Here is a 19,791-nt window from a genome sequence, read left to right as displayed (position 1 = left end):
GAGTCCCAATCGTTTATTTAAAGTAAAATGTCACATAAGGTATGAACTACAAAATTTGCATATTTACTGCTTAGGCAACATCTCGGTTGGTAAGACAAGTTCACTGGTGGCCTAAGTTATACGGTGACTCGGAAAAAATTGGTTTCATTTATATCCCCGAACAGGTTAGCACTACCACACCGAACTAAAAGACAAGAAAGTCAAATCCTACTTAAGCAGGGCGAGTCCATAAAGTTCACAGCCGACTACTACATACAGTGTCATTGAGAGTATAAATAATTCCTGACACGACCTATCTATAGATGCCAAACCATCTAAATACTAAGTCTAAAAGGTTGTATAGTGATAAGGTAAGTGTTTATGGAACACAATAGAAGGTAAACGAGCATGCGAAGAAAACTATATTATCGAAGTTGAAGCCCAAAAAAGGACTACCATCTTTCTCTATGAACACCAAAACCCATCAATAGTAGAAACATCTTTGTAACCTCGCTAAACTGTATGGACAAGTAAGAAGCACGCTAACACGCTGATAAAGTAACCGGGTCCTAATCATACTCGTCAGGTGTGGTCGAGACGTACCTAATTCCCGCAAGTGAAATGAGGACTGTGTCAGTATGGGTCTAAAAGCCAAGGGAACATAAAATACTTCATCGTCCTAAGTTTAAAACTAGCGTAAAAGATACCAATAACCTAAAAACATCATCACTATTAAATGTTTTTTATCATAGGAGTACAATGCAGTAATACAGATACAAGGAGTTGCGGAAAGAAAGATCTACCAGTTCATATGAAAGTTAGAGAGTAAGCTTCAAGTACAAACAGTACGTTACAAAAAGGTTGAAAAATGACATTCATTTTAAGACTTTTGGATGAAATAAGATGTAGGAAAAGAACTGTATAATATCGGAAGCAATGGTACGACATGTAAGGACTTAAATAATGTAGAGCTATATAAATATTGCTAAACGGAAGTTTCACCTATCATCCAAAGAAAAGTCCCCAAAATAACAATATGAATTTATTAGAATAAGCCCCAATAATTACGTGCGACAAGACTCTGACGTGCCAATATCAGTAGGGGTTATTTTAGTCGAAACGGTACTAAAGTTATGATAGAGATCGTCCCAATTAAACACAGTGAGTCGCTACCAAACTACATGTCTCACTAAGCGATCCGACCATATCACGGTAAACATCCTTGAAACCCCATATAGGTGAACATGTAAAATGATGGTAGCAATAACAGTGAACACTTCCTAGGTATTCACAGCCAAAATGACGACCTCACTGTGTCCTATTATCAGTCAAATCGATCTCTCGTATGAGAAACATTTTTGTAATGCACTCCCACTGGACTACTGAAAGGGGTACTATTAAGAGAGACAATATGTATTAAAAGGGACGTCATATGCTAACCAATGGGTGTAAAACGCTAACAAAGACCTATTATACCTCAAGCTAAGATTATTTCAGTATAAGAATACTGTAGCTCTAATTAAACCCAGTTGTACTGGTCTGGTCCATTATATACAATAAAACACAAAAATGATCCATTATTACTAATGTCAGTCCTGGAAAATATATAAACCTCGAAATACGAAACACTGCTGTTGGTACCGGAAACAAAACGGAAGATTAGTAAACACCAACAGTAGCTCCTCAACTGTCAACAATACTATTTTCCGGGAGCTGAAATAGATGTGGTAACAGGTGCTAGATATAGATAACATTATCTCTGAGAAAAGATAATGAACGATCATATGTAAATATTACGTCACACTTCTACTCAATATAACCGGTAGGGACATGAAGCAGTAGAAATACAGTAAATATTTTTCAAAAAGCTGTATCAACTGACGTATCAAAAGAACCTTTTCTGTATCAAGACGTGTACACTAATGATATAAATGCGAAGCCTCAACCTATCCATAACCCTCCAATGAGGCTACATTGGTGCGACGCTACTACCATTCCATTATCTAATTCGTCATATCAGTGGGTACTACAGAGTAAAAATTACTCATCATACGCTATTATCGTATTAACAATCTTATCGAATGGTGCCATAAAACTGGAATCGTAAATCCGACCTAAAAACAAAAAGAAGTAGTTTTATTCGAGCTATAACAGTATCGATTTATCACCCATATTTTTAATTCCCTAGAAAATGTATTAAAAAGTCAGAAATCAATATTTTAAGTGTATGAGTGACGTAACTTGAGACTGGTAAGTTTATGAGGAAAACAGCAATTATCAATATTGTTGACAATTTAATCCAAACGTAGTCTGTCTATAACCTAAATGAAAACCGAGGCTCTGTACACAGTTATTTTTCAGACACAAAATCTAATAGTTCATCGATAGATTCCTGTTACAATTACAAGAAGTTTCCCGGTTCAGTTAGGAGTGTGGTTATTAAAAATACAACTCACAAATTATGTTCACAGAATCACAGTATTTATTGAAAATGTTCTCCCCCTGAATCAATACACTGCTGAAATAGTTTTATAAGTGTTCCAAAACAGTCGCTATAGTCCTTTTTTGGATCTGCATTTACTGCTGCAGTAAAATGTTCTTGGATGTTCTTAACTGCGTCGTAATGGGTCATTTCATTGGCAAGTTTGAGGAACGACCAGAAGTCACCTGAGGACAAATACAGGGGGTACGGTGGGCGATCCAGGTCTGAGATCTTCCTTCTGGTGAAACCCCTTGTACGACCTTTGCTTTGTGGGTTGGGCATTGTCGTGGAGGTGAAACCAGAAAGCTGCCTCTCGGTATTCGGGTCGAATGTAATTCTCGCCCGCAGACACAAAACTTAAGGCGAAGTTTATGTTCGGTCACTGATCCACAGCCATTTTCCAACAAGGGTTAACACGTGTACTGTTACGTTTGTGGCCAGAACATCTGCTGCACGACGCTAACTCTTTTTCATGCATAGTTGTTGTTGAAACTTCAAGTATCGTAAAGCTGCAGTTCACCACGACATATCACTGCAATTTCGAATTTCACGCAGACATTGCTAACGGAACTCGGATACACAGCGCACAATTCCATATTCGTTCTCAAAATATTCTAACACTTCGGAAACTACACTCCTGGAAATGGAAAAAAGAACACATTGACACCGGTGTGTCAGACCCACCATACTTGCTCCGGACACTGCGAGAGGGCTGTACAAGCAATGATCACACGTACGGCACAGCGGACACACCAGGAACCGCGGTGTTGGCCGTCGAATGGCGCTAGCTGCGCAGCATTTGTGCACCGCCGCCGTCAGTGTCAGCCAGTTTGCCGTGGCATACGGAGCTCCATCGCAGTCTTTAACACTGGTAGCATGCCGCGACAGCGTGGACGTGAACTGTATGTGCAGTTGACGGACTTTGAGCGAGAGCGTATAGTGGGCATGCGGGAGGCCGGGTGGACGTACCGTCGAATTGCTCAACACGTGGGGCGTGAGGTCTCCACAGTACATCGATGTTGTCGCCAGTGGTCGGCGGAAGGTGCACGTGCCCGTCGACCTGGGACCGGACCGCAGCGACGCACTGATGCACGCCAAGACCGTAGGATCCTACGCAGTGCCGTAGGGGACCGCACCGCCACTTCCCAGCAAATTAGGGACACTGTTGCTCCTGGGGTATCGGCGAGGACCATTCGCAACCGTCTCCATGAAGCTGGGCTACGGTCCCGCACACCGTTAGGCCGTCTTCCGCTCACGCCCCAACATCGTGCAGTCCGCCTCCAGTGGTGTCGCGACAGGCGTGAATGGAGGGACGAATGGAGACGTGTCGTCTTCAGCGATGAGAGTCGCTTCTGCCTTGGTGCCAATGATGGTCGTATGCGTGTTTGGCGCCGTGCAGGTGAGCGCCACAATCAGGACTGCATACGACCGAGGCACACAGGGCCAACACCCGGCATCATGGTGTGGGGAGCGATCTCCTACACTGGCCGTACACCACTGGTGATCGTCGAGGGGACACTGAATAGTGCACGGTACATCCAAACCGTCATCGAACCCATCGTTCTACCATTCCTAGACCGGCAAGGGTACTTGCTGTTCCATCAGAACAATGCACGTCCGCATGTATACCGTGCCACCCAAGGTGCTCTAGAAGGTGTAAGTCAACTACCCTGGCCAGCAAGATCTCCGAATCTGTCCCCCATTGAGCATGTTTGGGACTGGATGAAGCGTCGTCTCACGCGGTCTGCACGTCCAGCACGAACGCTGGTCCAACTGAGGCGCCAGGTGGAAATGGCATGGCAAGCCGTTCCACAGGACTACATCCAGCATCTCTACGATCGTCTCCATGGGAGAATAGCAGCCTGCATTGCTGCGAATGGTGGATATACACTGTACTAGTGCCGACATTGTGCATGCTCTGTTGCCTGTGTCTATGTGCCTGTGGTTCTGTCAGTGTGATCATGTGATGTATCTGACCCCAGGAATGTGTCAATAAAGTTTCCCCTTCCTGGGACAATGAATTCACGGTGTTCTTATATATCTAAATATCCACAGTATTCAGTATTCACGTCCATCTTTACATCCTGTTGCACGGGTTACCTTAGAAGTAATAAGAAGTAGAGATCCCTCTCGTTGCAATTCCGTGCTCCATCGGTTAGGCTGCATGCTCTATCTCCCGCCGCTCCCCTTCCCCACCGGCCCCAACAACTATTATTCCAGGTAAAGCACCAACAGCGGCTGCAGTAGGCGTGACCGATTTGGATAGAGAGACAAAATAGTAAGTGTTACTCTTGCTACCCACTTCTTTAACGTAAGTAAAGTATTTTTCTGAAATAAAAAGGAAAGAAACTGACGCTTGACAAATAGTTTGAATGTCGCGTCTAGCATACACCAGAAAATAAGAATTGTAATGAACTTCCATGAACACAGTCAGAAACTTCTTTTGGAAAAGGCGGAAACAGCTCTGCTAGAATCTGACATTACCTAATTCATTATACTACCTACTTCTATCTTATATTTTATCTCTCAGTGACTCATTAACGTCGGCAGTGTTGCACCTCTCGGGGATCAGAAGAGGGAAACGTACAGCAAAAGCAAATAAAGTGGACACGCATCATCTACGTGGTCACAGATAGAGACTAACAGACGAAATATGTTAAACTACAGGAAAACTCAATATGTTTATAAACTTTCAAAATTATGAGTTTCATGCAAGGCATTGATTAAGAACAGCAGCAACAAAAATGAAGTGTGACAAAAAATTCTTTAGATCACTGATGGTTTACTCATTATACGGCAACTAACTATAGCCTTTCGTTATAAACACCCGACATTTATTGTACGTTTTCGTCTCTGGCAAATTGTTGCTGCACCACCTGTGTGGAACGTAAGACAAATTGTCCTTCCAGTTTAATTGCCTTACCTAAGTGGCAAAATATATCACACAGGCCGGGTGCCGTAATCTGCCACCCTCTGTGAGTTATTCCAGCCCTTAGCACGCTTCATTCATCTCTCTGCGCTAGAGCCATGTTTACCGGCTATCAGCGGCCGGCTGTGGAGCCCTTCCACGGTTAACGACGTGCCACCGAGGTTAAACCATTGATGGATAAAGATCCGCGTAAACAAATACAGAATTCGCACAGATTACTTATTAATACTTACAGATAAAAACTGGAACCTCTTTCCAGTCAAATGTTCGTCCACAAAATTCATTAAGTTCTATGCGACATACGCTTCTGCAGTGACAGGCATTTTCCATGGGCTTCTTCGGTAACACAGAGACAGATGGCAAAATGGCGCTAATATTCGGCATCAACTACAATAACCTGCTCTCGTTCGGTAGTCGAAGAGACAACATTATCAGAATAATTTGTAACGAGTTTGTTTCACTATTGCGTTTCATCAACTACGATACAGTCATGAAACTTCCAGGGAGATCAAAACTGTATGAAGGACCGAGAATCGAACTCAGAACATTTGAAAAAGTACGGCATACAGTTTTTATCTGCTACGAATTTTCATATCAGCACACTTTCCACTGCAGAGTGAAATTCATTCTGGATACATTATAGTTATCTGGTGAGAGAGTTTCCTAAGTTGCATTCACTTGTGCGCGCTATTATTGCACTTTTCGACATGGAAGTCACCAGTTCGAATCTCATGATGTGCAATACTTCCGTCAGTAGAGATTGCTCTACAAGATACGCAGAAATTGTACTTTAGGAAGATTTATTACCAGTCCATACACTAACGCTACGAACTGAATCTCAACGTTCTCAGTAGCATCTCGTAGCCCATGTAGTGGCTCCATCGGGCCCTGTTCGTTTGCTGTGCACTTCTCCTGTGGAGGCCACAATGTTTCAATTCGAGAAAAAGAAACAGTCTTGTCACCGACTTTAACTTGATTCCTCTTTTCATTCTCACAAATACTAAAAGGCAAAAAACTTGATACCACACAAACACAACTTGTAGCTATGTACAAAGAATCTGCTCCTCAGTAACAAAAGTAATGAATGGTTGAGATGCGTCAGTATTTCTGGTAAATATAATCCGCAATGCAACAGGCAGCTCAACTAAATATTACTTGTATCATTGGCCTGCAGTTTATTAAATTATCACTTGTTTTAGTAATCGACACTGATTCCTACGAAAGTTAATATTCAGAATAACGAAACAATAGGCCCTGTCTGCTACATTAGTTATATTTCTACCGCATGAAAACAAACAGAAAGTGATTCCTAACAGGATTTTCGGCGATGATTTTCGTTACGCTGTTGTAGCAGACATTACTAATGAAAAGAATATTGACATTTAAACAATTTTGGTTTCTGTGGTACGTGCGGGGCGGTTATCCGCCCCAAGTGGAAGACTTGTTCTGTTGTGCTTCGCATGTTACGTCGTTTTTCTGACATGTACTGACACCGCAGGTTTCATCTTTGGCATTCTAGCGTAATAGGTGCTGCGAAATCATATAACTGCAAATTCATGGACATCATACACCGTAACCCACCTAATGGCATGTGGCGGGGGATACTTTCGGTACCACTATCTGATGCCCCCAACGCTATTCCATTCGCACATAGTGCGTGGGAAGAATGATTGTCCGTAAGCCTCTGTATTGGCTCTAATTTCACGAATTTTCTCGTCGTGGTCAATACTCGAGATGCATACACTGCCGGAGAAATAAAGAGCGACATCCTCGAGACAACGTCATTTCATTGACAAATGAGGTGACAGGCAATTCATCACTGTCGGAAAATATGACAACAAATTATGACCAAAGGAAAGACACACGTCACAGTAAAGGGAACCCAAAAGTTGCACAATATACTGTGTACCCATTTGTTGGCGACACAGGGGTGCATTCAACACACAAACGATCGTAAACATGCAGGATGCTATCCTGCGATATATTGTCCCAAGGGTCTTATGCCTTTTATTTCATTTCGGCAGTGATTCTTGCATCCCCGGGAGACTGGCAAGAGATTGGTGATCTCGCTGACGAGGGCAGTTGTTGCACACCAAGCAGAGCATGTTGCGTCACAGCAGCCGTATGTGTAGCTGGAAAATCATATCACCCTCAAGTCGAAGAAACGGCAATAGCACGGGGCAACAACGGTCTGTGGTTATTTTACTTTGCAGAGACACCAGATGTTATCGTCAGTTGGTGCTGTAACTGACGGCTTCCCGCACCTTGAACGTCGGGTGGGACTGTGTCGTGGACGAACACACTCTGGAATAGGAAATTCACCAGGTCTACGCCATACACGTATACGGCCATTATTCTGACACAGACAGGACTTGCTGTCATCACGAAAGACAACAGAGCGCCACTCCTCTATCCAGTCGACTCTTCCACGTTACCAAACTAGCCATGCTTGGCGGTGTCGTCGTGTCAATGGTAATCTGGCCGGAAATACACGAGTTATTAATTCTGCTACAAACAGATTATTTCCAGTAGTCCCTCATGAAACAGCTGGTGTAACTCGTCCCTAGATTTCGTCCCTGGACGATATTCAGTCGGCCACCGCTGTTTGCTCTCTGTGTCGAACTCGATTTGTGTCTGTGCTGTCCAGAGGTCCAGAACCATGTGTAGGGATGCGGGGATGTTCCACAATGTACTGTTGAAAGCAGCGACACACTACCGATATCTACAGGTCCATCCAGCTTCTTGCAGGTCCACAATGCGACCCCTTTCAAATGGGTGAGTACTCGTTAGTTGCGCATGGTTGCATCCTAGAGTAAATGTAGCGAACACCTCTTAACTTCAGTACATTTTCCGCCTTTACAGTCAACAGAGGGGCTGTACAGGCAGACGTCCTGATCGCCAGTTGGTCACAGATGATCCGGACAAGTGAATCAATAACACTACACCCCCGCAGTACGCCCATACACTATGTGATCAAAAGTATCCGGACATTTGACTGAAAATGACTTACAAGTCCGTGGCGCCATCCATCGGTAATGCTGGAATTCAGCATGGTGTTGATCCGCCATTAGGCTCTGACAGCTTCCACTCTCGCAGACATACGTTCAATCAGGTGCTGGAAGGTTTCTTGGGGAATGGCAGTCCATTCTTCACGGAGTGCTGCACTGAGGAGAGGTATCGATGTCGGTCGTAGGGGCATGGTACGAAGTCGGCGTTCCAAAACATCCCAAAGGTGTTCTATAGGATTCAGGTCAGGACTCTGTGCAGGACAGTCCATTACAGGGATATTATTCTCGTGCAATCACTCCGCTACAGACCTTGCATTATGAACAGGTGCATGACCGTGTTGAAAGATGCAATCGCCATCCCCGAATGGCCCTTCATGCGTGGGAAACAAGAAGGTGCTTAAAACATCAATGTAAGCATGTGCTGTTGTAGCGGTACGCTACATAACGTCAAAAAATAATAATGAAGAATTTCGCAAATTTAACAAAACTGACGTCTTAACGAAACAAATATTGCCGCAGAAAAATCGAAAAGAATATGTAGTCAACTAATATGATCTGTGATTGTTATTGTAATCTCTGTTCCTTTTGGTAAAGGATCACACACATTTCCCTTTTGTTCCTTCGTAGTGTAAGAAACCATTTTGTGACGAGGCACGAAAACGCCCAAGTTTCATATAATATTTAGACTAAATATAATCAAATATTGCTTAAAAGTGTCGCTAATGTTTAAATATAAAAACTCCTGTATTCATGAAGTGATGTATATTAACCATTTATGCAAATTTTAAAGGGGAACACTGGCGCAGAAGTCAAGGCCATTTTTCTTAATGATAACTGCCTAGAGCCCTAATAATTATTTTTATATTTGCTAACTTTGACAAATAATTTTAAAAAACTTAAATGTAAAAGATTACCCTTGGTTAATAATTTTTCAAGTAAATTTCCACAGGGCAGTGACTGCGTCACTGCAATTCACTTTGGAGGTGTGGCGATGGGACTTGTAGTCCCGTACCACCCTCTGACGGTGACAGTACTACATGAGTCAGGCAGAAGAATTTAGCCGAACATGGGCAGTCAAATTAAATCGGGTGATGCTGAGGGGATTAGATTAGGAAATGAGACACTTAAAGTAGTAAAGGAGTTTTGCTATTTAGGGAGTAAAATAACTGATGACGGTCGAAGTAGAGAGGATATAAAATGTAGACTGGCAATGGCAAGGAAAGCGTTTCTGAAGAAGAGAAATTTGTTAACATCGAGTATAGATTTAAGTGTCAGGAAGTCGTTTCTGAAAGTATTTGTATGGAGTGCAGCCATGTATGGAAGTGAAACATGGACGATAACCAGTTTGGACAAGATGAGAATAGAAGCTTTTGAAATGTGGTGCTACAGAAGAATGCTGAAGATAAGGTGGGTAGATCAGGTAACTAATGAGGAGGTATTGAATAGGATTGGGGAGAAGGGAAGTTTGTGGCACAACTTGACTAGAAGAAGGGATCGGTTGGTAGGACATGTTTTGAGGCATCAAGGGATCACAAATTTAGCATTGGAGGGCAGCGTGGAGGGTAAAAATCGTAGAGGGAGACCAAGAGATCAATACATTAAGCAGAGTATGGAGTGTAGCCATGTATGGAAGTGAAACATGGACGATAACCAGTTTGGACGAGACGAGAATAGAAGCTTTTGAAATGTGGTGCTACAGAAGAATGCTGAAGATAAGGTGGGTAGATCAGGTAACTAATGAGGAGGTTTTGAATAGGATTGGGGAGAAGAGAAGTTTGTGGCACAGCTTGACTAGAAGAAGGGATCGGTTGGTGGGACATGTTTTGAGGCATCAAGGGATCACAAATTTAGCATGGGAGGGCAGCGTGGAGGGTAAAAATCGTAGAGGGAGACTAAGAGATCAATACATTTAGCAGATTCAGAAGGATGTAGGTTGCAGTAGATACTGGGAGATGAAGAAGCTTGCACAGGATAGAGTAGCATGGAGAGCTGCATCAAACCAGTCTCAGAACTGAAGACCACAACATCAACAACAATGGGTAGGTATGATTGGAAAATATCGGACTTAGAATGGGGGGCCAGTCCCGCCAAAGGATGCGACCGTGGTGGAAGTGCCTTCACCGGTCTGTTGCGGTCTAACTGTGTACGTGAGGCAGTAATGCAGTAAATTTCCACAAAGCAGTGACTGCGTCGTGTCTTTTGATATAAATACAACTTGTTGGGCAAACTACCTGCGAGAAATACCATAACTGAGTCCATGGTGTAACTAATTTTCCAGTTGTGAAGCAGGCAGAATACTACTAACTCAAAGTTTACATAACAAACAAATGCCAACAACACAGCCGTAAAGAAGAACCAACACACTGTGATAGTGCCACACAAAACAAAAAGGGGCGCAAGCCCTCCCTCCGCCCCTCCCCAACCATTCAAAACAAAAACAAGACCACACCATAACACCCCCGCCTTCGAATTTTACTGTTGGCACTACACACGCTGGCAGATGACATTCACTGGGCATTCGCCATAGCCACACCATGACATCGGATCGCGCCACATTGTGTACCGTGATTCGTCACTCCACACAACGTTTTTCCGCTGTTCAGTCGTCCAATGTTCAGGCTGCTTACACCAAGAGAGGCGCCGTTTGGCATTTACCGGCGTGGCGTGTGGCATATGAGGAGCCGCCTAACTGTGATAGTACTTGCAGTGGACGCTGATGCGGTTTGGAATTCCTGTGTGATGGTCTGGACAGATGTCTACCTATTATACATTACGACCCTCTTCAACCCTCGGCAGTCTCTGTCAGTCAACAGACGAGATCGGCCTGAACGCTTCTGTGCTGTAAGCCTACGTGTCCCTTCATGTTTCCACTTCACTATCACATCGGAAACAGTGGACCTAGGGATGTTTAGGAATGTGGAAAGCTCGCTTACAGACGTATAACACAAGTGACACCCCATTACCAGAGCACATCCGAAGTCCGTGAGTTCCGCGGAGAGCCGCATTGTCGCATTGTGCTCTCCCACGATGCCTAATGACTACTAAGGTCGCTGATATAGAGTACCTGGCAGCAGGTGGCAGCACAATGCACTTGACTTCAAAAACGTACGTTTTTGTGGGTGTCCGTATACTTTTGATCACATAGTGTATTGTACTCTGGTGCCACTGAACACAGTCGTTGACGATGTTGCACTTTTATTTTACAGCAGCATCTTACATAGAGAAGTGATGTTGGTGATTTACTAACCGTAGTGCATAGTACAGCTAAAACATCGTGTAACATTTTGATTTTCATTTCAACAGGAGTGTAAATTGTATTTATGCTAAAGTAATGGTATTTTCGAGTTTTTAGCGACTACAACTTCAAAATGTTGCAGGAGATTTGTAACTGGTACCCCTGGTTTTTCTGTTGCCTGAATGTAAAATTTCGTTACGCAATTTTAACATTTTTGTTGATGTAGGATTACGAACCCTATTATTTCATGAGAAGTTTATTAAAAGTCTTTCGTAGTTGCAATGTATATATTTTGACTACTAATTTCGAACCCACTGGTTGATTCTCAAATCTTACCTACTGAGTCTTTCTGAAAGTGCCTGCTCTGAACGACAACCGTATACAATTGACAGTACATGCATCACACTGTGGCAGTAGCTTAACCCGTATGGAGTTTGTTTCTAACTTGTATAGTGATTGTGTGTGTATTGTGAAATTTAGCTACCATAACTGTGTGATGCGTGTATTGCCAATTTTAGATGGTTATCATTAAGAGCAGGCACTTTCAATGCAGCCTTAGAAGGTTAGGCATGAGAGTCAACCATTCTGTTCGAAACGTCGCCAAAATATATGTAATGCGACTCTGTCGGATTAAATAAACTCTTCATAAGTCTCGTCTGCGTATTAACTGCTTCAGTTCTTAAAGAGAAATAATAATACTTTTAGCTCAACAGATACAGAAATTAAAAGAGCATCTACAGGCTCATTTTTAAGTTTTTGTTTACCGTTCTGTAAAATATTGTACCAGCAAACTATTGGTAGGTGCTCTGAATGATGGTGTTTGGAGAGCTCCCAAGAGTCCAAGAGTCACATACCAGAGACACTAAACTTACGTGAAGTATTATTCGCTCCTGTGCATCCTGCGTCATCTCCAGAATGTACGAGGTCTGACACTAACAGCTCAGTTGACTGTGAGTTGTGTATAAGTGGCAAGACTAGACACTGTAGATGGGAGGACCAGGGAGAACTCAGGGTGTTGTAAGCATCCCCCTAACTGACAAAACTCACGAGATGGTGATATGTCAGTGATTCTTATCAAATATACAATGCAGTGAAAGTGCTGTATGCTGAAATCCCAACACACACTCGTGGAAGAACAAAAATAATGTAGTAAAAAACAAAAAACCTGACCACTGAAGATGCTTTAGAATAAAACGAAGCGCATCTGATCTTAAAAAAAGACTTTCGTTACAGTCGCGAAAGACGGTAATAAAGTTACGCAACTTGTATACTTGCAACTGCGGAAAAAAGAGGACGGGAAACAAAGGAGGTGGACCACTTATTGCGGTAGACAAGGTCAAATCCATAGAAATATAAATTTGAACCACATGTCAGATTTTCTGGGAAAATCCAGTATGAAGGATGAACATAGAAATCGGATCCTTCTGTCGACAATCAGTCTCGCCTCTACATGCAAACGAAAGTTCATTAATATGTAATTTCGACAACAAACTGGAAAAATTTCAATTCTTCAAGTACTGTAGGTGTGAAGACGTCCTGCGAAGTATTTTTAAATGCCTTTTTCTGAGTATTTCCTAGAACAGATTGCTAGGAAGCCGTCTCATTATGAAAGTATGTTGAAACTACTAGCAACCAATAGACCAACCTTTTTGAGGACGTACACGTAGAAACAGGTAAAGTTGTAGCACCAGTGATTAACAATGTACAAAGGGCAACTAAACAAGGAGAATGATTTATATATTTAGGTAATGAAAAGGTAGTCTCATACGTCGATAAGGAAGCCGAAACATTTAGCTCTGTAGGGGAGTATGTAGTAGACCTGTGGCTCAGGTTTAGAAGAAAAGTACACCATTCACTAAATAAATATGTAATTAGTAGAACAGTTTATGATGATCGGAACACTAATTGTTATACAGTCACTGAAAGAAACATCTAGAAAACGCAGACTAGTGTATAAAAGATGTACAATAAACCAAACAGACATACATTTGTAAATGCCGTATGAAATGCGTTTGACCGTGAAGAGAGCAATGATTGCAGCCTTCAGCGACCATTGTATGGAAATATCATCAAAAGGCCTCTCACAAAGCCGAAAGAAATTCTGGTGATTTGTAAAAGCGGTCGGTGGTACCAAAATTAGTGTCCAGGCAGTCATGGAAGAGACAAGAACAGAAATTGATGGTATGAAAGTAAAAGCATAAATGCTGAACTCCGTTTTATAATGTTCCTTTACAAACGAAAATCCACAGGTACTGAATCAGTTTAATTATTCCATCACAGCAAGTATGGCTGATATAGATATTAGTGACAGTGGTGTTGAGAAACAGTTGAAATCGCGAAAAATGAACGAAGCTCCAGCGGCGAGTGGAAACTCTGCCAGACTCTATACTCAAACTGCTGCTGATTTAGCTCCTGCTTTAACTATAATTTACCGCAAGTCTCTCAAACGGAAAACCATTCAGGTAGTTGGAAGAATGCAGAGGCCACTCCTGTCTACAAGAAGTGATCTACAAAACAACTCTCCAATATCCTTGACATCCATTTGTGGCAGAATCTTACTAAATATTCCGAACTGAGACATAATGAGGTAACTTGATTAGAATGACATCCTCCTTGCCAACAAGTATAGATTCCGAAAACATCGGTTATGTGAAACTCATCTAGCCTTCTTTGTAACAAGACATCCTGAAAGCCATGGATGAAGACAGACAGATGGATGCAGTATTTTTCAAGCATCGGTCGTGTGGAGCATAATGAGAAATTTGTGACTGCATTACGGATGTCGTGGCGGGGATGACGCAACATGTAATTTGGGATGGAGACTCATCCACAGATGTAGGAATGTGTGTTAGGGCTCTTGCTGTTCACGTTATTAGTAAATTACCTTGAAAACAATATGAATAGTATTCTTAGACATTTCGCAGATGATGAAGTTGTCTGTATGTAAGTATCATTTGAACAAACTGCACACATATTCATTCGAATCTTGAAAAGATTCCAAAATTGCCCAAGGATTGGCAACTTGCTTGAAATTCTTCAAAATGTAGAACTGTGTGCTTCGCAAAATGAAAGAGATTTGCTATACTATCAGTACAGTATCAAACAGTCACAAATGGAATTGGTCAACTCATACAGTTACCTGGGTATAACATTTTATACACAGATGAAATGGAGCGATCACATACGCTGAATCATACGTCAAGCAGCTGACAGACTTTGTTTCATTGGCTGTACCATTACGTCCTTTCTGCGTAATTGTTATGGTGTAGAATTAATTTAGTTATTTCGTATAAGTCAATACAGATTGGCATTTGTGGTTTGAAAAACGCACGCAGGCGTCTGTTGCGACCTACAGCAATGATAATGTAATGTAGCAGTTTAATCTCTGAATATTGTTTTTGGAACGCCAGGTATATTTTGAGCGCTAGTAAATGCGTCTTCAATATACGTAGCGTGACGTAATCTCAATACGCAGGAAAAAATTGTATATTATTAATGGAAATGTTAAGTCGTCTTTCAACAAATGACAACGTAACGTAACTTGCAACTAACCCAGCGATAACATAGAGCATGAAGTTATTTCTTTCCCCAGCAAATTAATGTTATACAGAAAGAATGAATAGTACAAACACCTGCGTATTATTGAAATAATGGTAAAGAATTTCCTTTCCTTTATCTCTTTAAGAATTGAGTTAACTTTTAATCCTCTAAATTAGCCAGGCGGTGTTAAATCTCTGAATGAGCTTCGTAAAAAAAATATTAACTAACTTTAATATTGAAAACTGTCTGCAAAAAATCATAAGAGTACTTAGGGAAGCTCGCAAACACTTAAATATTCTTTAGTACACGTAATGGCGGACTCAGTGCCAACGAAACAGTCGAAGCCAGATGGGCAATAGACAGCAATATTATTATCTTTAAATAAGGCAGGGAGAGGTATTTTTGAAAGCAAAGATAAGATGCTTTCAATTAACAATGTATTGTAACTTTAAAGCTCATACAATTGTACAGACAGCTAGTTACACATACATCGACCCACAGGCGAGAGAGAAAAAACAGGCGGAAAACAGAGAACAAACAGAGGCGAGCAACATGTCACTTTTCTATATATATACTACTTCGTATTCTTTATCTCTGAGATTAACGGTAAATATTTACAGTGTTTGTCACAAAATATTATCAGACTCGAAAAAATGACTCACAATATTACAGGTATTATTTTATCGGTTTGCATTGCATTTATATCAGTTGAAGAAATCACGACGTACGCCCCCTGGAAAGTTTAAAGCATGTTAAGTGACGTAACCTGCTTGAAACATTCCACTGAACTTAACGTTAGACATAACAGTGTCTGGTACAACCAATTATCACTTGATTACTCAGGGCCGAAGGCGACTTGTTAGTAAACGCACTTGTAACTATACTACTCGGTCCTCTTTGGTAATATTTCCCTCTGGATATTCCGGATTAAAATATGATATTGACAAGGATCATTACTTCGCTTCCCCATTCGGCGAGGCCCAATGGAAACCCCAGCTGAAAACCCGGGCGAAAGCCTTCAGAATATTCTTGCCTGACCTTCACAATGACAGGTAGTTCCAGCCAGACTCATATCCAAAATCACATTACGATTTACAAATCGACAAATTTACCACATGGGATCATGCATTAGAAAACATCACTGAAGATTGTGCTCTATGGCACTATTTAATTGAAATTTGTTTGAAACATGTCCTTTTTCTCATAATTCGCTGTCAGCCATGTAAAGTAGTAGTATAACATTTTATAGGAAGTACATCAAGTTAGTTTATTTTGTAAGTTCGGTTTTTGGTGTTAAATATTTCGTCAAACATCAGCTATATTTACTCACTGTCGTGGTATATTTATCACGTGCACATTTGGAGAAATGTATGGATATTTGGAATATGACAAGTAGAATGTGTTTCATGTAGTTCGGTTATACATGAATTTGAGTTTTTCATAAGTTTTTAACACATTTACGTTACATATTTACAGTCCGTGGTCCCTTACGTTGCAAATGTTCTCACATAAAATAGAACTGAGTATTACATAATTCTCAAAATATTTGTGCAAAGATGAAAAATGACCCTCCCAGGATCATCAGTGTAGCCGGATGCTGGTAGGTCGGCGTGGGTCCACGGGATGAGCGAAGACCAGGATAAGCCGACGGTCCCCACCGAGGATCGAGCCGTACTCGTCTGGACAGCGGCTGCGTCGGCAGCCGATTAGGTTATCAAGGGTACTGGATCGCCCCCACCGGTTGACTACGAGGATCCTCTCGTGGTGCTAGGAATCAGCATGGCACTCGACCGGGTTGGCGAAACATGAAAAAGTACAAGTGGCAATAGCAAAAAGTCACTGTAAAATGTCCGCTGAAAAGGTTTTTGGTTAGCCCACGAATACACTTAAAATGTTTCTCGTGTTCTAGTATTGTTTCGTATTTTGTCCGTAGTCCCCTTTGTATCCATCGATAATTTATCCAGTCTGTGAGATGTAATCTTTACTGTACAGCACTTACAAAATGAACTTATTTCACAATCTGTACTGTTCCGTATAGTTAATTATTTTTAATAATTCTGGCTGCGGCAATATAGAGATTATTCACTCAGCAGAAAATAATATTTAAAACAAAATGTTTTAAATATTTAGATTTGCACATGCTTGACGCCTTTATGTCAGTCATGAAGGTACGTTGTGGCGTTTATGTGTAACAGGATTCCCCGCAAGTTCTGATTCTCTTCACTGCACGGCAGTTCGAAATGCATGACTCGATGGTTTTTAAGTCCACTGTCACAACTTCTATTGAACCTAACACTGACGCAGCAGTGTTGCTCCTCTCATGGAGTCTTTACGTTTTACTAACATCACTATTTAATGTCTCCCTCTGTGTTTTGAACAAATGTCTGTCCGATATGCACTTATCTCTGTACATTGTCATTGTCAAACTTACAATTATACAAATGCACATGTGTCTTTTTGGCAAATAGGATACAGAATTTTGAGACAAAGCTTTTTTATGTATCTTTCTCTCAAAGTTAGTAATCAACTGAACATCTAGATTCTTGTTTCCCAAAAAGCAAGGCTCTGTCTCGACTTTTTCGAAGTAATCCAAATGTGATGTGTGGCATACCCTTGTAAGTGTAATCTTTCCATAGGATACCAGTGTGTGTGTTCCTACTATAACGAGGAATACCCCATTGGCGCCTACACTGAATTAATGTCGTCAGAAGAACAACTTTCAACCCTCAACACTTGACAAAACTGCCACAACCACCGCGGAAAATGCTAATCTCAGTCAAAAGCAAAATGACTTCCATACGACATTCCATGGTGCATCTGATGTCCCATATCGAGTACAGCATGACCATACGTATCACTAAATGAAAAAACAGTTAACTACTAGGAATAGAAAAGATACAAAAGTGTCGTTTTGCAATCCGTAAGAAAAGGCTAAAGGTACATGAAAAGATAGGTTGTACCATTTGCGATATATTGCAAAAACGTTAAATGCTCATTGCTTTAAGAGCATTCCACCTTGAGGTGTTCAATTAAATTCTAACTGATTTATTTAAAAGTTACCAATGAAATTCTTACTGAAATTTGCTACAAAAATTACAGCTAATTAGTAATCTGTGCAAAACTTTTAAACGTGGCCCCCAGGCCATTCATTTAGGCATTACGTATTGAAATCAGCACACAGCCAAGTTGGCTGACAGTCACTTACATACTGAAACATACTATGACACAACAATATACACACGTAATCATACATTATAAAATATTTACATGAAAATTATGAAGGAAAATATTTCCTTAGATCCTTAAATGGAGCCAGCCGCTGTGGCCGAGCGGTTCTAGGTGCTTCATCCAGAACCACGCTGCTGCTACGGTCTCAGGTTCAAATGCTGCCTCGGGCATGGATGTGTGTGATTACCTTAGGTTAGTGGGGTCTACGTAGTTCTAAGGCTAGGGGACTGATGACCTCAGATGTTAGGTCCCGTAGCACTTAGAGCCATTTGAAACATTTTTTCCCTATATGGGCACAGTCCTTTAACAATGAGATTCTCAGGGTTGGCGAGTCTGTAACTGACCCCACTCGTAATTTCTACCACCTTATAGGGACCAGTGTACAGAAGTAGCCATTTCTTGTTCCGTTTTTTCAGGCTAGATGAGTTGGGGTGTGTTCGTAATAATACTAACTCTCCAAATTCGTATTGTCGTACATTTGTTACGTTGTTAACATATTTTCTTTTTCGTTTGGCAGCTTCATGCATAAGATTCCTTAAAGTCTTCCTAATCTTTACTTCGCTGTTAACTGTGGGTTAAGGGATTTGGGGTATTGGTGTTGTCCATTCATTTTCCTCTTTTTTATCAAATATGATTTCCTCCGTAGGATACACTGCGAAGAATGGCGTAATTTGTAGCATACATGTCAGAATTCGTTCCAGTATTCCACCCATTTAGTGTGTCGTCTAGGACCACATGTTCTTATGTACTTACTGAACTCGTTGAACACACGTCAACGGAACTACTTTCGGGATGAAATTTTGAGGCGAAGACCTGTTTAGTGACATGGTCTTTCAGAAAATTTTCCATTTGGTGCCTACAAAACACGATACATTATCCGACAATATTACCTTCGATTTTCCTACATGAGGAATATAGTCCTCTATTACCTTTCTCATAATTGGCGCTGCTGTTGGAGCTCGAATGGCATACAACTTAAGATATTTCGAAAATATGTCGTATATGGCCACTCGTCCTCGTGCCGTGGGGTGTGGTCCACTTGGGTCAATGGACACGAGTTCGAGTGGCTTCGTGGGTAATAAAGCATGCAGATTGATTTTAGCCGACACATTTGAGTGCTTGGCTTTCTGGAATATTTTACGGGGTCTAATGATCCTCCGTACAACTCGTTTTAAGTTCGGGTGGTAGAAATATCCAGCCATTTTCCTGGTACATTTCCATAAAGTCCCAATATTCAATGAGTGTACCATATTAATTCGGGAATGCAAACACACCATTTATCATTCTTGTGCCGGAAGAGAGCACCGTTCTCTACTCGATATTGTCGACTTATCTACGTATTTGGGTTAGTCGTTATCTCCTGCCTAATGTGCCGTCACCTTGAGTCTTC

Source organism: Schistocerca piceifrons, chromosome 4 (assembly GCF_021461385.2).
Source record: "Schistocerca piceifrons isolate TAMUIC-IGC-003096 chromosome 4, iqSchPice1.1, whole genome shotgun sequence".
NCBI classification, from domain to species: Eukaryota; Metazoa; Arthropoda; class Insecta; order Orthoptera; family Acrididae; genus Schistocerca; species Schistocerca piceifrons.
This window is presented reverse-complemented; position numbering follows the sequence as displayed.